Genomic DNA, 25,083 nt, shown 5'->3' on the forward strand with positions numbered 1-25,083 from the left:
CCGCACCTTAACGAGTGCAATGAGCTGGCAACACACTGAAAGAGGCCTTCTGCCTCAAAGTGGGAGGACTTAAGCCCTCCCCAGTCAGGGGCTAGCGCTGCCCATGCAGCCAGGTCAAGTCAACAAAGCCCAGCATTTTGTGAGAGGGCTAGAGCCTGATCTGCTCAATAGTGTTGCACCTTGTGTGTCTTTCACTGAAGTCCTGTTAAAAACAAACATTGTCAAATCCAACAGTTTTGACTTGTGCATAAGTATTAGGCATTTGCCAGGCACTGCTATTAGATGCTCAGGTACTCAAACCAGTTTGCACCTGCTCTGATCAACGGCCAGTTAATACCAATACTGCAGTGCCTTTCCCATGCCTACACGAAAGCCCAAACTGTTAGCATTGCCAATGCTTGTTTTGATTTACCCTTGATGCACAGGACTATGCATCAAGGTTAAGGCAAACATACTACTGGGCTAAATTGGCCCACATTTAATTTAGGCCAATCTAGCCAGTAATAACACTTCTGGTCTTCATTCAGCCTGCAAAACAAAAGAGGTGATGGCTGGAAGGTTTAGAATGAACCTTTACCTCTGGCATTGCTCTGGGCAACCCTCCAGACCATCGTTCTTCGCCTGCCAAGCCATTACAGAAGGGGAAAGACCATATGCAAATCAGGCTTGGCCCCACCCCCAAAGGGGTAGTCCAGCCCAAACTACTAGGTCACATCCCTTCTGCACGAGACCACAAGCATCCCCAGACATGTTTCAGCCTTGTTGGGCGTCATCAGTGAGGAGTAGCTTGGGTCTCTAGGCCCAGCAGGCACGGGACCCACGTCTGGGCATACCCGTCCCACTCGGGGTGACAATAGCAAAACAAAAGAGGTGATGGCTGGAAGGTTTAGAATGAATCTTAACCTCTGGCATTGCTCTGGGCAACCCTCCAGACCATCGTTCTTCGCCTGCCAAGCCATTACAGAAGGGGAAAGACCATATGCAAATCAGGCTTGGCCCCACCCCCAAAGGGGTAGTCCAGCCCAAACTGCTAGGTCACATCCCTTCTGCACGAGACCACAAGCATCCCCAGACATGTTTCAGCCTTGTTGGGCGTCATCAGTGAGGAGTAGCTTGGGTCTCTAGGCCCAGCAGGCACGGGACCCACATCTGGGCATACCCGTCCCACTCGGGGTGACAATAGCAAAACAAAAGAGGTGATGGCTGGAAGGTTTAGAATGAATGTTAACCTCTGGCATTGCTCTGGGCAACCCTCCAGACCATTGTTCCTCGCCTGCCAAGCCATTACAGAAGGGGAAAGACCATATGCAAATCAGGCTTGGCCCCACCCCAAAAGGGGTAGTCCAGCCCAAACTGCTAGGTCACATCCCTTCTGCACGAGACCACAAGCATCCCCAGACATGTTTCAGCCTTGTTGGGCGTCATCAGTGAGGAGTAGCTTGGGTCTCTAGGCCCAGCAGGCACGGGACCCACGTCTGGGCATACCCATTCCACTCGGGGTGACAATAGCAAAACAAAAGAGGTGATGGCTGGAAGGTTTAGAATGAATCTTAACCTCTGGCAGTGCTCTGGGCAACCCTCCAGACCATCGTTCTTCGCCTGCCAAGCCATTACAGAAGGGGAAAGACCATATGCAAATCAGGCTTGGCCCCACCCCCAAAGGGGTAGTCCAGACCAAACTGCTAGGTCACATCCCTTCTGCACGAGACCACAAACATCCCCAGACATGTTTCAGCCTTGTTGGGCGTCATCAGTGAGGAGTAGCTTGGGTCTCTTGCCCAGCAGGCACGGGACCCACGTCTGGGCATACCCGTCCCACTCGGGGTGACAATAGCAAAACAAAAGAGGTGATGGCTGGAAGGTTTAGAATGAATCTTAACCTCTGGCATTGCTCTGGGCAACCCTCCAGACCATCGTTCTTCGCCTGCCAAGCCATTATAGAAGGGGAAAGACCATATGCAAATAAGGCTTGGCCCCACCCCCAAAGGGGTAGTGCAGCCCAAACTGCTAGGTCACATCCCTTCTGCACGAGACCACAAGCATCCCCAGACATGTTTCAGCCTTGTTGGGCATCATCAGTGAGGAGTAGCTTGGGTCTCTAGGCCCAGCAGGCACGGGACCCACGTCTGGGCATACCCGTCCCACTCGGGGTGACAATAGCAAAACAAAAGAGGTGATGGCTGAAAGGTTTAGAATGAATCTTAACCTCTGGCATTGCTCTGGGCAACCCTACAGACCATCGTTCTTCGCCTGCCAAGCCATTACAGAAGGGGAAAGACCATATGCAAATCAGGCTTGGCCCCACCCCCAAAGGGGTAGTCCAGCCCAAACTGCTAGGTCACATCCCTTCTGCACGAGACCACAAGCATCCCCAGACATGTTTCAGCCTTGTTGAGCGTCATCAGTGAGGAGTAGCTTGGGTCTCAAGGCCCAGCAGGCACGGGACCCACGTCTGGGCATACCCGTCCCACTCGGGGTGACAATAGCAAAACAAAAGAGGTGATGGCTGGAAAGTTTAGAATGAATCTTAACCTCTGGCATTGCTCTGGGCAACCCTCCAGACCATCGTTCTTTGCCTGCCAAGCCATTACAGAAGGGGAAAGACCATATGCAAATCAGGCTTGGCCCCACCCCCAGAAGGGATGTGACCTAGCAGTTCGGGCTGGACTGCCCCTTTTGGGGTGGGGCCAAGCCTGATTTGCATATGGTCTTTCCCCTTCTGTAATGGCTTGGCAGGCGAAGAACGGTGGTCTGGAGGGTTGCCCAGAGCAATGCCACTGGTTAAGATTCATTCTAAACCTTCCAGCCATCACCTCTTTGTTTTTGCTTTGTCACCCCGAGTGGGACGGGTATGCCCAGACGTGGGTCCCGTGCCTGCTGGGCCTAGAGACCCAAGCTACTCCTCACTGATGAGCCCCAACAAGGGCGAAACATGTTTGGGGATGCTTGTGGTCTCCTGCAGAAGGGATGTGACCTAGCAGTTCGGGCTGGACTGCCCCTTTTGGGGTGGGGGCCAAGCCTGATTTGCATATGGTCTTTCCCCTTCTGTAATGGCTTGGCAGGCGAAGAACAGTGGTTTGGAGGGTTGCCCAGAGCAATGCCAGTGGTTAAGATTCATTCTAAACCTTCCAGCCTGTCATGAAGTCCAGAATCCAAGGCGCAGGAGCGACGCAGTACCAACCACCCCCACTTTGGTCGTGGAGCCCGCAAGTCGGAGCTTACACGGGTTTCCTGGACCAGAGCAGGGAAGGAGGGTTAGGGTCTCGATGATTGGATAGGTAGGGGGAATTAGGTAAACCGGATTGAGGGTGAGGTAGAGGTTATGGGTGGGAATGGGGAGTTCTACAGGGAAAGTTTGGTTGCTGCTTACTTTTGTTCTGGTGTTCCCAGCCCTTACTAGCTACTTGTACATTAGCACCAATTTGCACATAAGAACAGTTTAACTCTGCCTAACCCTAAGTCACCGGAACAGTACAGGAGTTAGCATGCAACTTAGCTCTGGTCTTCTGTGTCCTGTCCATGAAGAGCAGTCACGTCCTTGGCACGTCTGAAGGGTTGTTTCTCAAAAGGTCCAAGCTAAAAGAAATTAACAAGCATTAGAACATGCCCTCTGTTATTATCTGCATTCACCTCATGCAGACTCACTCACACAGACACACTCTCTAATGCCCCCCTCAAGACCTGTATAGTGCTATTGCACTATGCTACGCAAGCGATCTCCTTGCAGATCCCTGCAAACATGTTCAAATGCACAAGCGATCTTCCTGCAGACCCTCGTGATCGATTTGTGCCCCAAAACTGCGGCAGGTGTCTCCGGTGCTGTGTTTTCGCCTCACGGATCTGCTATGGTCTCCAAGAGGCGGAAACACTCCAAATGACAAAACGCCCGCACAGGTCAATGTATCCCAAAAGAATGCCGCCGGCACATTGAGCGCCGAAGCTCTAAGCACTTAGCTTTTTCGTAGCGGTGCAGGGGCTCTGGGGTGGCAAGCAATCGCCCCCTGCACTTCCCCCTCGATCCCTTTGGGCCCTGAACAAAGAGGAGTACTTATCTCGTGTGGGCGAGGGGCCGGGCTGCTGCTCGGGTGGGGCTGGGCCCCTCGCGTGTAGTTTTGCTGGAGCTCCGGTCCACACGTCTTGTCGGCATGGAGTCTCAAGCGCAAGCCCCGTGCTCGGGGCTCTGCGCATGCGCGATGGGGCGGCCGCGCCCATCCTGGTTCCTGATTGGCCCAAAACGTCCCTGGGCATGCTGGGGATTGTAGTCCTTTGGCGCCGGCTGCTGGGAAACGCAGTCTTTAGACCCTTTCTCCTGCACATGGGGCAAAGCAGCCTTTTGTATGGTTGCATCTTTGTTTGTCTTTCCCCTCCAGTGCCCAAAACAGTACCCACAACACCCCTACGTCTAGCCTGTCCTTGTCTCTGCCTACCTGAGTCCCTGACAGTACTCCCCCTCCCACAGAAGGCAGGTGTTCCGGGTTTAGTAGGATAGTTCCTGTGAAAAGTACGCAGCAACCTAGGGGCATGTACATGCTGGGAGGGTTCCCAGGTGCGTTCCTCAGGGCCATACCCCACCCAGTCAATGAGGTAAAACACTTGGCCCTTTTTATCTTGTTTGGAGTTCAATATTGCTCGAACCTCGTACTCAGGTTCCCCTTGCACCATAACGGGAGGTGGTTTTCTAGCAATTGTCCCATGTGGAGCGGGTTTCAGGAGGGAAGTGTGGAAAGTGGGATGTACCTTCATTTGGGGAGGTAAGGTCAATTTAGCTGCAACAGGGTTCACAATTTTAACTATTGGGAATGGACCCAAATATCGGGGTTGTAATTTCCTGGGTCCTTCCATGCGAAGGTTGCGAGTGGATAACCACACTCTATCTCCTACACAGTAAAGTGGGCTGGGTCGACGACGCTTATCAGCATAGCGCTTATATGCGTCCTTGGCCTTTGTGAGATTCTCCTGCACCTCCTTCCAAACCTGCTCTATGCCCACCCGTTGTCCAGCCAACGTAGGCAATTCAAATCCTGAAACTGGAATGGCCACTGGGAGGATCCGTGGATGTCGCCCATAAAGGCAGTAGAACGGAGTCTTTTTGGTGGATGCATGTGTGGCGTTATTATATGCTAATTCTGCCAACCAAGTATGCTGGACCCAGGTTGTCTCCCTACTTGTGGCAAAACACCGTAAATACTGCTCTAAGCATTGATTCACGCGTTCTGTCTGGCCATCTGTCTCGGGGTGGTATCCGGACGACAAGCGGACTTCCATTCCCAGAATCTTGCAAAACTCACGCCAGAAGCGAGAGGTGAACTGTGGACCCCTATCTGTGACCACACAATAGGGAAGGCCATGAAGGCGGACTATGTTTTGCAGAACTAATTCGGCAATTGCACCAGCAGTCGGGACTCCCTTACATGGGATGAAGTGAGCCATTTTCGAAAAGGTATCCACAATTACCAATACAGAAGTGAATTCCTGAACCTCGGGAAGATCCACAATAAGGTCCATGGTGATCGTATGCCATGGCACCGAAGGGGTCGGTAGAGGATGAAGGAGCCCAGCAGGTTTTTGGTGACTAGCTTTATTTCGAGCACACACCTCGCATTGAGACACATACTGCAGAACATCGTGCCGCCACTTGGGCCACCAGAAATGTCTAGCCACCAATTCCTGAGTTTTTGACTTTCCTGGGTGTCCTGCCAATGACGAATCGTGGCACCAAGATAAGGCCTTTTCCCGTAGTTGCTTGGTGGGCAAGTACAAGGCTGACCCATGGTAGGGGAGTCCCTCAACGAAAGTATTCTGAGGATCTTGTTTGCACCACTGATGGACGTCCTGCATAGTGAGGTCTTTTAATACGGCCTCAAAGAAATCAGAAGTAGCTCCAACGATACGTGTTGGGGGAATAATAGGTTGTGGTGTAATGCCTGCCTCTCGCTCTGCTGACTCGGGATATCGTGACAGTATGTCTGCCTTTCGATTGTTGGCTCCGGGTCTATACGTTATGATGAAATCAAACTCGGCAAAGTATTGAGCCCATCGCAATTGGCGCGGGCTCAACGTCTTGGCGGTTCTTATAAACTGGAGGTTACGGTGGTCCGTTATGATCGTGGTGGTATGACGTGCCCCCATCAGGTAGTGTCGCCACTCACCAAGAGCTGCTTTAATTGCCAACAATTCCCGATCGGCAATGATATAGTTCTGTTCAGCTGGGAGTAGTTTCCTTGAGAAGTAGGCCACGGGATGTAGCAGGCCTGTCTGAGGGTCCCGCTGGGACAGGATAGCACCTAGAGCGTAGCTAGAGGCGTCCGTTTCCACTACAAAAGGTCTAGACAAATCCGGGTGTTTCAGTACCGGGGCGTCGGTGAAGGCCTTTTTGAGCTGTCGAAACCCCTGGTCGGCCGATGTGCCCCACTCAAAAGGGCAGCCTTTACGGAGAAGCTTCGTGATTGGAGTGACCAATGCAGAAAAGTTCTTTACGAAGCGTCTGTAGAAGTTCGCAAACCCCAGGAATGACTGAATCTCTTTCACACTGGTAGGGGGAGCCCAATCCAAGATTGCCTGCACCTTTTTCTTGTCCATTTGTACGCCGGTTGGGGTCAGGAAGTAGCCTAGAAATTCCACGGTGGTACAATGGAACTCGCACTTCTCCAGTTTTGCATAAAGGTGGTATTCTCGCAGCTTTTGCAAAACTGCGCGTACATGTTGGACATGTTCCTGGAGATTTTGAGAATATATTAGGATGTCATCTATGTACACTACCGCACATACGTCTAAATATTCTCTAAGGACCTCATCCAGGAAATGTTGGAAGGCAGCGGGGGCGTTACAGAGACCGAATGGCATAACCTGATATTCGTACAATCCGAACTTGGTCCGGAAGGCGGTTTTCCATTCGTCTCCCTCGCGCACCCGCACAAGATGGTAAGCGCCTCGAAGGTCCAACTTGGTGTAGATTGTCGCGTCCCTAACTTGATCCAAAAGAACCGGGATGAGAGGAAGCGGATAACGGTTCTTAATGGTTATCTGGTTCACTCTGCGGTAATCTATGCAAGTCCGGAGTTCTCCAGACTTCTTCGGTACGAAGAACAAAGGGGAGGACACTGGCGAATTAGAGTGGCGAATAAATCCATTCTTTAAATTCGCAGCTATGTACTCTTGGAGGTGATTGTTTTCTGCCTCCGTTAGGGCATATATACGACTACACGGTAGAGTAGCCCCAGGCTCCAGATCAATTCTGCAGTCAAATGGCCGATGTGGGGGTAATGATTCTGCAGCTTGTTTGTTAAACACGTCCATGAAATCTGCGTATTCTTGGGGTATACTTTCGGGACGCATTTCCTGCTTAACCGAGACGTTGAGAGCACACACTGAAGGTGTACTTTCTTGCCGGCAATGTTCAAGACAATGCGGTGAGTCCAGACTGATTGACCCTGTGGTCCAATGAATTTGGGGGTTATGCTTTTTTAGCCATGGTAATCCCAAAATCAGCCCAAATTGCGGGGCGGCAATGATATCAAAGGCAATGCTTTCCCTATGCCAAGCTCCGCATTGTAACGTCACCAAACAAGTGTTATGTGTTATGGGCCCTGAGCTGAGAGGAGTGCCGTCTACAGCACGTACAGGTTCCGGGTCTGCCTTTTGCTGTACTGGGATACCTAAGGTAACCACGTACTGGGCATCCATAAAATTACCTGTCGCTCCCGAGTCCACAAACATAGTGACCTGTTTCTTTTGTGTTTGGAACTCCAAACAACCCGTCAAGGTGACATGCGTAGCATAGTTCGAAATGCCTGCCATTGGGGCCCTACTACTCAACAGGCTCGATCGGGTGACCCCCACTACCGACGAGCCGAAGCGTTTCCCTGGGTCTTGGGCTTGCTTGGGCATTCACGAACAAAGTGCCCAGCCTTGCCACAGTACATACAGAGGCCGTCCTTCCTCCTTTGTTCCTTTTCCTCTTTAGTGAGGGGACCTCGAACTGAACCTATCTGCATCGGTTCTTCCCCCTCAGATCTGGCCGCCACCCCCCGGGATCCCCTATACAGATCCAACCGAGGCACGGGTCGTGAATCTCCCTTTCGTTTATCGCCCCGCCTTTCTGCCATTCGATGGTCAAGCCGTAAGGCCAGATCAATCATCTCTGAACATCCCCTTGGCTGTGGATCTACCTGGGCAATAAGGTCTTTGATGTCATCCCTCAAACCTTGATAAAAGAGGGACATCCGCTTCTCACGGGGCCAGTCGGCTTCGGCTACCAGCCGATTGAAATGAGTGACGTATGTCACTAATTCCTTAGACCCCTGCTTGAGGCTTAACAGTTCCCGATCCTTGCAAAGGGTGGCAGCTCGCCGGTTAAATATTTTCTCGAATTCCGCCAGGAAATCATCCCAGTCATAAAGAATGGCATGGTCTTTTTGGACTAATGGGTTTGCCCATGCCGCAGCGTCCCCTGTGAGGTACGAAATTACAAACGCCGTTCGGGACTGAACAGACCGAAAGGCTGCAGTCTTGGTCAAAAAATGGTGACGACACTGAGTAATAAAAGTGGTGAACTTCTGTGGGTCTCCAGCGTAGCGCTCAGGAGGTGCCAACGGAACTATTGCCTCCGGACTTACGTGTACCTGCACCGGAGTGGGTGGTTGGGTAGGTAAGGGCGCTGTCTGAGCCGCTAAACTGCGCACCTGAGCGGACAGGGTGGCGTAGTCCTGTCTAGACGCTGCCAGTTCCCCTTGCAAGTCCTGCAGGGCTTTGGCTATCTCTTCCATGGTTTCAATGGGGGCTGGCCACGTAGCTCGGGCACCTGAATATTACGTGGGCTTGCGCTTCTGTCACGAAGTCCAGAATCCAAGGCGCAGGAGCGACGCAGTACCAACCACCCCCACTTTGGTCGTGGAGCCCGCAAGTCGGAGCTTACACGGGTTTCCTGGACCAGAGCTGGGAAGGAGGGTTAGGGTCTCGATGATTGGATAGGTAGGGGGAATTAGGTAAACCGGATTGAGGGTGAGGTAGAGGTTATGGGTGGGAATGGGGAGTTCTACAGGGAAAGTTTGGTTGCTGCTTACTTTTGTTCTGGTGTTCCCAGCCCTTACTAGCTACTTGTACATTAGCACCAATTTGCACATAAGAACAGTTTAACTCTGCCTAACCCTAAGTCACCGGAACAGTACAGGAGTTAGCATGCAACTTAGCTCTGGTCTTCTGTGTCCTGTCCATGAAGAGCAGTCACGTCCTTGGCACGTCTGAAGGGTTGTTTCTCAAAAGGTCCAAGCTAAAAGAAATTAACAAGCATTAGAACATGCCCTCTGTTATTATCTGCATTCACCTCATGCAGACTCACTCACACAGACACACTCTCTAATGCCCCCCTCAAGACCTGTATAGTGCTATTGCACTATGCTACGCAAGCGATCTCCTTGCAGATCCCTGCAAACATGTTCAAATGCACAAGCGATCTTCCTGCAGACCCTCGTGATCGATTTGTGCCCCAAAACTGCGGCAGGTGTCTCCGGTGCTGTGTTTTCGCCTCACGGATCTGCTATGGTCTCCAAGAGGCGGAAACACCCCAAATGACAAAACGCCCGCACAGGTCAATGTATCCCAAAAGAATGCCGCCGGCACATTGAGCGCCGAAGCTCTAAGCACTTAGCTTTTTCGTAGCGGTGCAGGGGCTCTGGGGTGGCAAGCAATCGCCCCCTGCACTTCCCCCTCGATCCCTTTGGGCCCTGAACAAAGAGGAGTACTTATCTCGTGTGGGCGAGGGGCCGGGCTGCTGCTCGGGTGGGGCTGGGCCCCTCGCGTGTAGTTTTGCTGGAGCTCCGGTCCACACGTCTTGTCGGCATGGAGTCTCAAGCGCAAGCCCCGTGCTCGGGGCTCTGCGCATGCGCGATGGGGCGGCCGCGCCCATCCTGGTTCCTGATTGGCCCAAAACGTCCCTGGGCATGCTGGGGATTGTAGTCCTTTGGCGCCGGCTGCTGGGAAACGCAGTCTTTAGACCCTTTCTCCTGCACATGGGGCAAAGCAGCCTTTTGTATGGTTGCATCTTTGTTTGTCTTTCCCCTCCAGTGCCCAAAACAGTACCCACAACACCCCTACGTCTAGCCTGTCCTTGTCTCTGCCTACCTGAGTCCCTGACACAGCCATCACCTCTTTGGTTTTGCTTTGTCACCCCGAGTGGGACGGGTATGCTCAGACGTGGGTCCCGTGCCTGCTGGGCCTAGAGACCCAAGCTACTCCTCACTGATGAGCCCCAACAAGGGCGAAACATGTTTGGGGATGCTTGTGGTCTCGTGCAGAGGGGATGTGACCTAGCAGTTCGGGCTGGACTGCCCCTTTTGGGGTGGGGCCAAGCCTGATTTGCATATGGTCTTTCCCCTTCTGTAATGGCTTGGCAGGCGAAGAACGGTTGTCTGGAGGGTTGCCCAGAGCAATGCCAGTGGTTAAGATTCATTCTAAACCTTCCAGCCATCACCTCTTTGTTTTTGCTTTGTCACCCCGAGTGGGACGGCTATGCCCAGACGTGTGTCCCGTGCCTGCTCGGCCTAGAGACCCAAGCTACTCCTCACTGATGAGCCCCAACAAGGGTGAAACATGTTTGGGATGCTTGTGGTCTCGTGCAGAAGGGATGTGACCTAGCAGTTCGGGCTGGACTGCCCCTTTTGGGGTGGGGCCAAGCCTGATTTGCATATGGTCTTTCCCCTTCTGTAATGGCTTGGCAGGCGAAGAACGGTGGTCTGGAGGGTTGCCCAGAGCAATGCCAGTGGTTGAGATTCATTCTAAACCTTCCAGCAATCACCTCGTTGTTTTTGCTTTGTCACCCCGAGTGGCACGTGTATGCCCAGACGTGGGTCCCGTGCCTGCTGGGCCTAGAGACCCAAGCTACTCCTCACTGATGAGCCCCAACAAGGGCGAAACATGTTTGGGGATGCTTGTGGTCTCGTGCAGAAGGGATGTGACCTAGCAGTTCGGGCTGGACTGCCCCTTTTGGGGTGGGGCCAAGCGTGATTTGCATATGGTCTTTCCCCTTCTGTAATGGCTTGGCAGGCGAAGAACGGTGGTCTGGAGGGTTGCCCAGAGCAATGCCAGTGGTTGAGATTCATTCTAAACCTTCCAGCCATCACCTCGTTGTTTTTGCTTTGTCACCCCGAGTGGCACGGGTATGCCCAGACGTGGGTCCCGTGCCTGCTGGGCCTAGAGACCCAAGCTACTCCTCACTGATGAGCCCCAACAAGGGCGAAACATGTTTGGGGATGCTTGTGGTCTCGTGCAGAAGGGATGTGACCTAGCAGTTCGGGCAGGACTGCCCCTTTTGGGGTAGGGCCAAGCCGATTTGCATATGGTATTTCCCTTCTGTAATGGCTTGGCAGGCGAAGAACGGTGGTCTGGAGGGTTGCCCAGAGCAATGCCAGTGGTTAAGATTCATTCTAAACCTTCCAGCCATCACCTCTTTGTTTCTGCTTTGTCACCCCGAGTGGGACGGGTATGCTCAGACGTGGGTCCCGTGCCTGCTGGGCCTAGAGACCCAAGCTACTCCTCACTGATGAGCCCCAACTAGGGCGAAACATGTTTGGGATGCTTGTGGTCTCGTGCAGAAGGGATGTGACCTAACAGTTTGGGCTGGACTGCCCTTTTTGGGGTGGGGCCAAGCCTGATTTGCATATGGTCTTTCCCCTTCTGTAATGGCTTGGCAGGCGAAGAACGGTTGTCTGGAGGGTTGCCCAGAGCAATGCCAGTGGTTAAGATTCATTCTAAACCTTCCAGCCATCACCTCTTTGTTTTTGCTTTGTCACCCCGAGTGGGACGGGTATGCCCAGACGTGGGTCCCGTGCCTGCTGGGCCTAGAGACCCAAGCTACTCCTCACTGATGAGCCCCAACAAGGGCGAAACATGTTTGGGATGCTTGTGGTCTCGTGCAGAAGGGATGTGACCTAGCAGTTCGGCCTGGACTGCCCCTTTTGGGGTGGGGCCAAGCCTGATTTGCATATGGTCTTTCCCCTTCTGTAATGGCTTGGTAGGCGAAGAACGGTGGTCTGGAGGGTTGCCCAGAGCAATGCCAGTGGTTAAGATTCATTCTAAACCTTCCAGCCATCACCTCTTTGTTTTTGCTTTGTCACCCCGAGTGGGACGGGTATGCCCAGACGTGGGTCCCGTGCCTGCTGGGCCTAGAGACCCAAGCTACTCCTCACTGATGAGCCCCAACAAGGGCGAAACATGTTTGGGGATGCTTGTGGTCTCGTGCAGAAGGGATGTGACCTAGCAGTTCGGGCTGGACTGCCCCTTTTGGGGTGGGGCCAAGCCTGATTTGCATATGGTCTTTCCCCTTCTGTAATGGCTTGGCAGGCGAAGAACGGTGGTCTGGAGGGTTGCCCAGAGCAATGCCAGTGGTTAAGATTCATTCTAAACCTTCCAGCCATCACCTCTTTGTTTTTGCTTTGTCACCCCGAGTGGGACGGGTATGCCCAGACGTGGGTCCCGTGCCTGCTGGGCCTAGAGACCCAAGCTGCTCCTCACTGATGAGCCCCAACAAGGGCGAAACATGTTTGGGGATGCTTTTGGTCTCATGCAGAAGGGATGTGACCTAGCAGTTCGGGCTGGACTGCCCCTTTTGGGGTGGTGCCAAGCCTGATTTGCATATGGTCTTTCCCCTTCTGTAATGGCTTGGCAGGCGAAGAACGGTGGTCTGGAGGGTTGCCCAGAGCAATGCCAGTGGTTAAGATTCATTCTAAACCTTCCAGCCATCACCTCTTTGTTTTTGCTTTGTCACCCCAAGAGGGACGGGTATGCCCAGACGTGGGTCCCGTGCCTGCTGGGCCTAGAGACCCAAGCTACTCCTCACTAATGAGCCCCAACAAGGGCGAAACATGTTTGTGGATCCTTGTGGTCTCGTGCAGAAGGGATGTGACCTAGCAGTTCGGGCAGGACTGCCCCTTTTGGGGTGGGGCCAAGCCTGATTTGCATATGGTCTTTCCCCTTCTGTAATGGCTTGGCAGGCGAAGAACGGTGGTCTGGAGGGTTGCCCAGAGCAATGCCAGTGGTTAAGATTCATTCTAAACCTTCCAGCCATCACCTCTTTGTTTTTGCTTTGTCACCCCGAGTGGGACGGGTATGCCCAGACGTGGGTCCCGTGCCTGCTGGGCCTAGAGACCCAAGCTGCTCCTCACTGATGAGCCCCAACAAGGGCGAAACATGTTTGGGGATGCTTGTGGTCTCATGCAGAAGGGATGTGACCTAGCAGTTCGGGCTGGACTGCCCCTTTTGGGGTGGTGCCAAGCCTGATTTGCATATGGTCTTTCCCCTTCTGTAATGGCTTGGCAGGCGAAGAACAGTGGTCTGGAGGGTTGCCCAGAGCAATGCCAGTGGTTAAGATTCATTCTAAACCTTCCAGCCATCACCTCTTTGTTTTTGCTTTGTCACCCCAAGTGGGACAGGTATGCCCAGACGTGGGTCCCGTGCCTGCTGGGCCTAGAGACCCAAGCTACTCCTCACTGATGAGCCCCAACAAGGGCGAAACATGTTTGTGGATCCTTGTGGTCTCGTGCAGAAGGGATGTGACCTAGCAGTTCGGGCAGGACTGCCCCTTTTGGGGTGGGGCCAAGCCTGATTTGCATATGGTCTTTCCCCTTCTGTAATGGCTTGGCAGGCGAAGAACGGTGGTCTGGAGGGTTGCCCAGAGCAATGCCAGTGGTTAAGATTCATTCTAACCCTTCCAGCCATCACCTCTTTGTTTTTGCTTTGTCACCCCGAGTGGGACGGGTATGCCCAGACGTGGGTCCCGTGCCTGCTGGGCCTAGAGACCCAAGCTACTCCTCACTGATGAGCCCCAACAAGAGCGAAACATGTTTGGGGATGCTTGTGGTCTCGTGCAGAAGGGATTTGACCTAGCAGTTCGGGCAGGACGGCCCCTTTTGGGGTGGGGCCAAGCCTGATTTGCATATGGTCTTTCCCCTTCTGTAATGGCTTGGCAGGCGAAGAACGGTGGTCTGGAGGGTTGCCCAGAGCAATGCCAGTGGTTAAGATTCATTCTAAACCTTCCAGCCATCACCTCTTTGTTTTTCCTTTGTCACCGCGAGTGGGACGGGTATGCCCAGACGTGGGTCCCGTGCCTGCTGGGCCTAGAGACCCAAGCTACTCCTCACTGATGAACCCCAACTAGGGTGAAACATGTTTGGGGTGCTTGTGGTCTCGTGCAGAAGGGATGTGACCTAGCAGTTCGGACTGGACTGCCCCTTTTGGGGTGGGGCGAAGCCTGATTTGCATATGGTCTTTCCCCTTCTGTAATGGCTTGGCAGGCGAAGAACGGTGGTCTGGAGGGTTGCCCAGAGCAATGCCAGTGGTTAAGATTCATTCTAAACCTTCCACCCATAACCTCTTCGTTTTTGCTTTGTCACCCCGAGTGGGACGGGTATGCCCAGACGTGGGTGCCGTGCCTGCTGGGCCTAGAGACCCAAGCTACTCCTCACTGATGAGCCCCAACAAGGGCGAAACATGTTTGGGGATGCTTGTGGTCTCGTGCAGAAGGGATGTGACCTAGCAGTTCGGGCTGGACTGCCCCTTTTGGGGCGGGGCCAAGCCTGATTTGCATATGGTCTTTCCCCTTCTGTAATGGCTTGGCAGGCGAAGAACGGTGGTCTGGAGGGTTGCCCAGAGCAATGCCAGTGGTTAAGATTCATTCTAAACCTTCCAGCCATCACCTCTTTGTTTTTGCTTTGTCACCCCGAGTGGGACGGGTATGCCCAGACGTGGGTCCCGTGCCTGCTGGGCCTAGAGACCCAAGCTACTCCTCACTGATGAGCCCCAACAAGGGCAAAACATGTTTGGGATGCTTGTGGTCTCGTGCAGAAGGGATTTGACCTAGCAGTTCGGCCTGGACTGCCCCTTTTGGGGTGGGGCCAAGCCTGATTTGCATATGGTCTTTCCCCTTCTGTAATGGCTTGGCAGGCGAAGAACGGTGGTCTGGAGGGTTGCCAAGAGCAATGCCAGTGGTTAAGATTCATTCTAAACCTGCCAGCCATCACCTCTTTGTTTTTGCTTTGTCACCCCGAGTGGGACGGGTATGCCCAGACGTGGGTCCCGTGCCTGCTGGGCCTAGAGACCCAAGCTACTCCTCACTGATGAGCCCCAACAAGGGCGAAACATGTTTGGGGATGCTTGTGGTCTCGTGCAGAAGGGATGTGACCTAGCAGTTCGGGCTGGACTGCCCCTTTTGGGGTGGGGCTAAGCCTGATTTGCATATGGTCTTTCCCCTTCTGTAATGGCTTGGCAGGCGAAGAACGGTGGTCTGGAGGGTTGCCCAGAGCAATGCCAGTGGTTAAGATTCATTCTAAACCTTCCAGCCATCACCTCTTTGTTTTTGCTTTGTCACCCCGAGTGGGACGGGTATGCTCAGACGTGGGTCCCATGCTTGCTGGGCCTAGAGACCCAAGCTACTCCTCACTGATGAGCCCCAACAAGGGCGAAACATGTTTGGGGATGCTTGTGGTCTCGTGCAGAAGGGATGTGACCTAGCAGTTCGGGCTGGACTGCCCCTTTTGGGGTGGGGCCAAGCCTGATTTGCATATGGTTTTTCCCCTTCTATAATGGCTTGGCAGGCGAAGAACGGTTGTCTGGAGGGTTGCCCAGAGCAATGCCAGTGGTTAAGATTCATTCTAAACCTTCCAGCCATCACCTCTTTGTTTTTGCTTTGTCACCCCGAGTGGGACGGGTATGCCCAGACGTGGGTCCCGTGCCTGCTGGGCCTAGAGACCCAAGCTACTCCTCACTGATGAGCCCCAACAAGGGCAAAACATGTTTGGGATGCTTGTGGTTTCGTGCAGAAGGGATGTGACCTAGCAGTTCGGCCTGGACTGCCCCTTTTGGGGTGGGGCCAAGCCTGATTTGCATATGGTCTTTCCCCTTCTGTAATGGCTTGGCAGGCGAAGAACGGTGGTCTGGAGGGTTGCCAAGAGCAATGCCAGTGGTTAAGATTCATTCTAAACCTGCCAGCCATCACCTCTTTGTTTTTGCTTTGTCACCCCGAGTGGGACGGGTATGCCCAGACGTGGGTCCCGTGCCTGCTGGGCCTAGAGACCCAAGCTACTCCTCACTGATGAGCCCCAACAAGGGCGAAACATGTTTGGGGATGCTTGTGGTCTCATGCACAAGGGATGTGACCTAGCAGTTCAGGCTGGACTGCCCCTTTTGGGTGGGGCCAAGCCTGATTTGCATATGGTCTTTCCCCTTCTGTAATGGCTTGGCAGGCGAAGAACGGTGGTCTGGAGGGTTGCCCAGAGCAATGCCAGTGGTTAAGATTCATTCTAAACCTTCCAGCCATAACCTCTTCGTTTTTGCTTTGTCACCCCGAGTGGGACGGGTATGCCCAGACGTGGGTCCCGTGCCTGCTGGGCCTAGAGACCCAAGCTACTCCTCACTGATGAGCCCCAACAAGGGCGAAACATGTTTGGGGATGCTTGTGGTCTCGTGCAGAAGGGATGTGACCTAGCAGTTCGGGCAGGACTGCCCCTTTTGGGGTGGGGCCAAGCCTGATTTGCATATGGTCTTTCCCCTTCTGTAATGGCTTGGCAGGCGAAGAACGGTGGTCTGGAGGGTTGCCCAGAGCAATGCCAGTGGTTAAGATTCATTCTAAACCTTCCAGCCATCACCTCTTTGTTTTTGCTTTGTCACCCCGAGTGGGACGGGTATGCCCAGACGTGGGTCCCGTGCCTGCTGGGCCTAGAGACCCAAGCTACTCCTCACTGATGAGCCCCAACAAGGGCGAAACATGTTTGGGGATGCTTGTGGTCTCGTGCAGAAGGGATGTGACCTAGCAGTTCGGGCTGGACTGCCCCTTTTGGGGTGGGGCCAAGCCTGATTTGCATATGGTCTTTCCCCTTCTGTAATGGCTTGGCAGGCGAAGAACGGTGGTCTGGAGGGTTGACCAGAGCAATGCCAGTGGTTAAGATTCATTCTAAACCTTCCAGCCATCACCTCTTTGTTTTTGCTTCAGTCAGCCTGGACATACTTTCTATGGCATGGCATTTTTACTGGCTGGGAGTCTGTACATGGTAATAATGGCATATATTGGTGCAGCCTGCATGGACATACATGGGAACAACCATCATAAATATATTTGTATACTAGCATATGTTGTGTGCAAAGGTGGCAGGACATGTATTGGAAAATGTTCCTGTACATGGTTGGTGACTTGCAACTATTGGGTTTTTCCATGTGCTTCCATACAAAACCAATTACAAACTGTATGGATTTCTACCCAATTTTACAAAGAAAGTGCTGTAAAATGCATAATTTTAACCCAATGTTTCAGAAATGTTCTTGAGATCGAGAAACCCTCCTCAAGCAACCCATGTTTGGTTTGGGCTCCCTCACTGTGCTCTGTCGATCTTGCATAATTGGCACAAACATTTAAGCCTCTTCAGTTCAGAAATTCACCAGCCTCCACTGTACGTCATCTATCTGGCACTGTGTATGATGTGTGTTTTAATGCGCACTAAGGGGCAAGGTGCTCCTTAATGCTGGCATCATGCCCCACATGCTGTCATGCCATCCTATGCAAATTAATGCATATGGTACAAAGGTTAGTCTGGCATAAACCTTTCTTCAGTAGAGAAAACTAACTTTGCTGTAGTTGATTGGCAGTTGTAGTAATAAACCATATTTGGGTTCCTCCACACAAACTGAAGGGGAGATTTCTTGAGTCCTGTTTGCGGAGGTGCTGCCGTTGGCCCAGTGCAGAAAATCCTAAGGGGGCCTCACCAAATGTTTTGCCCCGGGCCTCACTACATCTTGTGACAGCCCTGTCTCAACATATAACTTGTCTTACCTCAAATAGGTAAGTTCCTACTTTTTTGATGACGGGGGATCAGTGTTCAAAAGAGAACTTAATAAAAAATATATATAAAGATGAGAGACTGATTACCCCTCTTTACGCCAAAAGCAATTGGAATGGTGATGCTTACAAACCTTTATTAAAACATACTGATTTATTAATTATCAAAAGTAGATAAAAAGGAGGTGTATCATAACAAACATTTGAATTTCATTTTTTGTCATGATTAATACAAGTAAAAATCTTTACTCAAACAGTGTACACAAATACATACAAAAACATAATACAAAATTCACAATTCAGAAAAGGGGTGAACAAAACAACACATATAATTAGTGATCACTTTGTGTCAAGAGAACCCAAACTTATTCTTGTGGGTGTCTCAGATTGTCGACATGTTTCGGCCTTGTTAAACATTAGACACTATCCCAAGTGTCTTTTTTACTGTAAATGTATCGGCCATCTTCAGGACAAAAATGTCTTCAATATAGTCAGCAATTCATCTAGGTTTAGGTTGAAAATCCTATCACCAAAGGTTTGAACACCAAAGGTTTGAAACTTTGGTGGTAGCATTTAAAAAAAAAACGGGGGCTTCTGGGGTGTCCCCTGCATCGCCCCGCTCACTATACTTCATGGTATAGTGAGCAGGGGGTGCGGGGGACAACCCCGCAGTCTTCCGTTTAAAAAGAAAAGTTAAATAAAAATAAAAACGGGCGCTGCAGGGGTGTCCCCCGCCTCGCCCCGCTCACTATACTTTATTGTATAGTGAGTGGAGGCTGCGGGGAACACCTGAGGGTGTGGGTGGAGGGTGTGTTGTGGGTGTGTTATGTGTGTGTGTGGGTGTGAGAATGTATGTGTGTTTGCATGAGAAACGTGCAAACTTTTGGTAGTTCGCACCTTTCTCATGTGAACGATTTGCCCGCAGTACTTTCAACCGCGGGCAAATCACTCGGATTCATTCATCTATACCCCAAGTTGATATTCATAAGTACATTTTGTCAGTCCATAGGACTCGTTTCCTGGGTATTGAAAGGAGGAAGCCCGCGTCATCTGCGGACAGATGTGACTCTGTTCGAAACTACTTTCTCCACCCTCCATGAAATTGTAGAAGTACGTTTTTTCGCCAACTTTACCTGTTTGAATTGTGGCAGACAGTGACAGTGAAGTAATATAAACCATAATGTTTACTTATAGGAGATCCTACATCTTTATAGTGCAACCAAGCTCAGAAGTGACAAAATCGCCTTCTATAATACGTCTGTTAACGCATTCAACAAACGCGAGCGGCCCATGTGGGGATCAATATTTTAAACGCTACATCTCTAATGTAAGTTTTCTCCCCTAAGCATTTTACAAATAGTAAGGATGTGTTTAGGAGGGCCTGTAACAATAGACTGTGACGAATGTGTTTCTGTGGTTTGGACGTGTGTAGCCCCTGAAGTTAGTATATGCCTCAAGGGTACTGATGTGAGAAATCTCCATAAGGGAATATTGATTAATCCCTTCATCCTAAAAGAAACAACAGGCAGTAATAGCCATGTGCCAAATACAAATGGACAAAAAAGAAATATTAATCTGTTGTGAAGACAGAGAAACTTCTTACGCCTTCAGAAAACGCTTATTAAGATTAGTTATGTTCTTCCTTTATGTTAGTTCTGTATAGCAAGTTACTTAAGATATACTGTAACCTTTGTCTGTATATCATGTGAAAGTTAGTTACAGACGATTCAACTATTGAGTCACCGTCAAACAAGGATCCTTCATCTATATGACGGTCTTATATTTTGTATATGTTTTTTAGAAAACTACTTATGAACATCAACTTGGGGTATAGATGAATTACCAACTATATTGAAGACATTTTTGTCCTGAAGATGCCCCATAAATTTACAGCAAAAAAGACACTCGGGATAGTGTCTAATGTTTAATAAGGCCGAAACATGTCGACAATCTGAGACACCCACAAGAATAAGTTTGGGTTCTCTTGACACGAAGTGGTCACTAATTATATGCGCTGTTTTGTTCACCCCTTTTCTGAATTGTGAATTTTGTATTATGTTTTTGTATGTATTTGCGTACAATGTTTGAGAAAAGATTTTTACTTGTGTCAATCATGACAAAAAATGAAATTCAAATGTTTGTTATGATACACCTCCTTTTTATCTACTATTGATAATGAATAAATCAGTCTTTTTTAATGAAAGTTTTGTTGGGTCTAATCATACATTTGGTCTGTAGAATGAATCATTAAAACTACATATGTTTAGTTTGTAAGCATCACCACTCCAATTGCTTTTGGCGTAAAGAGGGGTAATCAGTCTCTTATCTTTATATATATCAACATATAAATTGTAATGTTCTTAACTCTTGCCTGCTCTGCAATTCTATTGGCCTCCCTGTTCCCAGACCTTTACAGTGTTCCAACTCCTTTTATGAGTTTCCATTACGTCCCTTAAGTCTCTGAATTGGGGAATGTTTTCCTCATGCTTTATTGTACTTTGCTTTGGATTCCCACCCCTTAACAAGTATTCACTGGTCTTCCTATGGACACTGGGTTGAGGACATTCTCCTCTGTTGCTTCTTTCAGCTAGTTTAGGATCCCGGCCTGTTCTCTGGTAGTCAGTGGTTACACTCTCTCCACTGAGACAAGGAAGTACCCCTCGGATGCACTCTATATTCCTTATAAGGTCCCCAACCATTCTCTGGTGGTCAGTGGTTTGCTGTCTCCACTGAAATGAGGAAGTATTCCTCAGATGCACTCTCTATTCATTATAGGGTCCCCCACCTTTCTGTGGCGGGTCAGTGGTATTGCTGTCTCCACTGAGATGAGGAAGTATATCTCAGACCCCCCTCTGTTTTGCATACTAAGTAACTTTGGGTCTCACCCTAAGTTACCAGGGGAATCCAGACGTGGACCCCTTGCTCACTGTTCTTAGAGGGGCGCAGCTTCACCTCACTGATGATGCCCAACAAGGTTGAAACACGTGTATGGGGTTGCTGTGGTACTCTTGTTCAGAGGAGAATTGCCTAGCATTTCGGTGCTGGACTGCCCCTGGGCAGGACAAAGACTGATATGTGGGGAAATTTCTTTTCTGTGAAAAGAACAGTGAGCTAAAGACTTGGTTGAGACTCTCCCAGGGGCCATCCACCCAAGAACAAGTCAATGGGCTGTGTTCGTGCTGGTAGAGAGTTTCCCAGACCCCCCTCTGTTTTGCATATCTCAGATGCAGTCTCTATTCGTTGTGAGGGCCCCAACCCTTCTTTGGTGGTCAGTGGCTTCACTGTCTACACTGAGATGAGAAAGTACTCCTCGCATGCAGTCTCTATTGGTTGTAGGGTCCCTGACCTTCTCTGATGGTCAGTGGTTTTGCTGCCTCCACTGAGATGAGCAAGTATTCCTTGGATGAATTATCTATTTGTTATAGGGTCCCTTTCAGGCTCTGCCACATTAATGGCTGGAAGCCAAGACCCCTCAACTCTTCCCTTGTCCCTACCTGTGCCTCCCGTTACCTGTTGGCAGCTGCTTGCACAGCGCCAGTTCCTCCAGGGACTTGCATCGGACTCTTCCTGGCTTCCTGCGTTCTTCAGTGACTTTGGTGGTCTTACAGCGTTTTCACATCTATGGGCTCCCTGCAGTCTCAGCCTCATTGTGGGACCACACAGTCCAACCCCTACGGCCGGACATGGCACTGCCTCGCCATCTTCCACTGGTCCTTGGATGTGCTGCCTTTGGACCCGCTGGAGAAACTCTCTGCTTCCCGCTCCCATCCTCCAGTCTCTGGTCTTGCTGCTCTAGTCTCCTCCGTTTGGTAGCTTCCTCCTCCCCTCTTCATACTCTTGGGCTGGCTTGACCCAGCTGGACTTGACAGGTTGTCTAGTCCTTTGTCTCTTCTTATACTTTGTTTCTACCTTCTCCCTGGCGGAAAGTCCTTGTTCCTTTTGACATTTGCATAATTATGCCTCCTCGGGGCCACTGCATACCAGTACTTGCCTGACCAGTACTTTTCATATCTTCTGTGATCTTCCTCATCCTAGTCTTTTCTACCTTGGCTGTATTGAAGGTGTTACAATGGTAGATATGTTTATCATCAAGATAGGGCTTTGTGATGCAAGGGAGGACAGAGAATGTTGGGGTGTGGCATCAGCTGAGGGCCTATACACCTAGGTGGCCATACTTGTCCCCAGGTGTGGAGTTCCTCCCCATGAGGTCCTCCTGCATTAAACCACCCCTAGGGGGACTACTGGGTAGTGGACTCACCTCCCTAGCCTCATGGGAAGGCGCTCTACACTGCGGAAAAGTGACGACATCTGTTGAATCGTCACAGTACACACAAATATACATAAAACAACTTTATCTCTATTTTATTGATACACAAAATATAAAGAAACCTTTGTATAAAAACCAATTGTATCAAAATGACATATCCTTATTTGTATTTAATGTTTTAGAAGGCCATCACTCATTAGTCAATATCGATTCAACAAGTTTATCAACATTTACACACAGTTCAATAAAAATGTCATATTAAAAAAGATTGGGCCTCATTACAACTCTGGCGGTAGCCGTGCCCTTATTGAGGGCACGGCTGCCACCGGAGTTGCATTTTTTCTGGCACCCACGAATGGGCAAGAACCGGGTCATGGTGAGCTTGGCGGAACCAGGAATTGCCCATTTGCGGGTGCCGGAATCAAGGGCCTCCCGATCCCCATTCTGCCCCATAGGGCTGAATGGGGATGGGGAGGTTGGATGCACCGGCACATACAGAGTGTGCCGGTGCATCCGACTTGCTCTGCTCACGGGTGCCGTTACACCCGCCAGAAAAAACCTGGCAGGTGAAACAGCACCCACGAGCAGAGCCCGTAGTATGGCGGTACAAGAACTATGGTACCGGCATGCTTACCGGTACCCTAGTTCCCGGACCGCCATGCTTGTAATGAGGCCCATTATCTTTTTCACAATTTGATATGTTTGTTGCCTCTTTGGAAGGAGACAGAACATTCCATTGGTCCTGCACATCGTACAATGATGGCAACAGAACAGGGTCAGAAAGCATACCAGGTACTTCTCTAAGCAAATTCTCACAGTTGTCTGGTGCAATTCCCATATAGCCAGTAAAGACATTAGCTTCCTGAGACATGGAGGAGTAACACATATCCATGTGAGGGGAGGGCCTGTCCTCTAAGGGGGGGAGAGGTTACTCCCATGGGATCCTGCTTTCCCTGTGCCCTAGGGGTTGACTGACTCACCTCCCTAATCCTAAAGGGAGTGGCTCCACCTTGGGGAGAGGGTGCAAATTCCCTTGATTTGTCAAAAGACCTACAGAGGATATTTGCCTCATAGGTGAATAGATTAGAGCCCTAACATTCATTTCCTCAAAATTGAGGATGTAAATAGTGTACATATTAGTTGTGAAATAGCAGGCTAAGGGTTTTCTCTGTTATCAATAAGTAATGTAATCGGTTACCCCGGTAATCTCAGTCTATAATGCCAGCTGAACAGGCACATGGAAGCCTTGAAACACAGAAGATCAGGTTGCAGCATTAATATATATGTATCAACCACCAGGTTTGGAATAAAGCCTAAGAGACATAGGCCCTCATTACGACTCAGGCGGTAAGTGAAAAACGATGCCGGTAAATGATTACCGGCATCGTTTTCCGCTAGGTCCGATCATGACCCGTGACTGTTAACTACGATGCCATTAGCGACATCGTAGTTAACGCTGCCGCTAACTGCACCAAGGACGCGCGCACGGACCTGCCACACCGTAAATACCGGCATGGCGCAAAGCTACGCGAATGACGACCCAAGCGGACATGCAACTAACGCCATCAACCAGCCCGTTAAGTACCTTACCGCCATGGTGCTAATTACGCCATCGCGAATGATGCATACTCCACCTGGCTGAAAGGGGGGGGAATGAAGCATACTCCACCTGGCTGAAGGGGGGGGGGATGATGCATACTCCACCTGGCTGAAAGGGGGGGGGGAATGATGCATACTCCACCTGGCTGAAAGTGCGGGGGGATGATGCATACTCCACCTGGCTGAAAGGGCGGGGGAATGATGCATACTCCACCTGGCTGAAAGGGGGGGGAATGATGCATACTCCACCTGGCTGAAAGGGGGTGGATGATGCATACTCCACCTGGCTGAAGGGGGGGGGGAATGATGCATAGTCCACCTGGCTGAAAGGGGGGGGGAATGATGCATACTCCACCTGGCTGAAAGGGGGGTGGGATGATGCATACTCCACCTGGCTGTGAGTAGCAGAGACAACGGAGCCAGATCATACCCTAAAGCAGCACAAACTTCAGCTGACACCACTAAACCTAATGCCCGATGTATGCCGCCCCACCACGTGAATGAAGGTGTGCCCCAACCATGACACAATCATCTGCAAGTGCATTGTACCAATTCACACAACATTGACCTCAACAAAATGCACCTACATGCACGTCACCAGACACCATCAACTGAAATGCCTGTCCCCCATAACTGCGCACGAATGAGGCACATGACGGACAGAAACATCAACACACCATCACACAGACAGCAAGGCCCACAAAATGTGCCTATCAACATCAGTATTGCTCACTGGGGTCATGATGAGGCTGACAGCAATGTTGCAATGATGTGAGCGTTGACATCACAGGACACTTGCCAGGCCACCAAAACAAACGGCATGAACGAACACAGTGGATGGGCACTCACAAGGCACTTGACCCCCCTGCATACATTGGTTGATGGCATGCACAACAGTCCATAAGAGCCATGAGCATATACTGGTCACATAGTGTGAATCAATTAGTGCATTTAAAAGAGGTCCGAGGTAACAGTTGGATGCAAGCCATGGTGGCACGTCATGTTTTGAAATAGACGTCATGACTGACACATACATTCTCGCCCACATACAGGTGATGCAGGATATCCCCTGAAGAGGTGGCTCCTTACACCAGTCCGGAACCCACAGAACCAGCACGAGGAGGACTTCAACCGTGCACATACACGTACCCGTGTGGTGATTGAGCAGGCATTTGGCCTATTGAAGGCACGGTTTCGCTGCCTCAGCAGGTCTGGTGGGGCACTCCTGTACCGCCATGAGAAGGTTGCAAAGATCGTCATGGCATGTGTCATGCTACACAATATGTGCGTCAGACGCAATGTGACCCTGCCCCCTGATGCAGAACTGCAACCACCTGATGATGAGGATGATGAGGGTGGAGATGGGGCAGCACCTCATGGAGGCTGCGATGCACTGGAG

The sequence above is a fragment of the Ambystoma mexicanum genome, chromosome 11 (genome assembly GCF_040938575.1).
Source record: "Ambystoma mexicanum isolate Mex_15411 chromosome 11, UKY_AmexF1_1, whole genome shotgun sequence".
NCBI classification, from domain to species: domain Eukaryota; kingdom Metazoa; phylum Chordata; class Amphibia; order Caudata; family Ambystomatidae; genus Ambystoma; species Ambystoma mexicanum.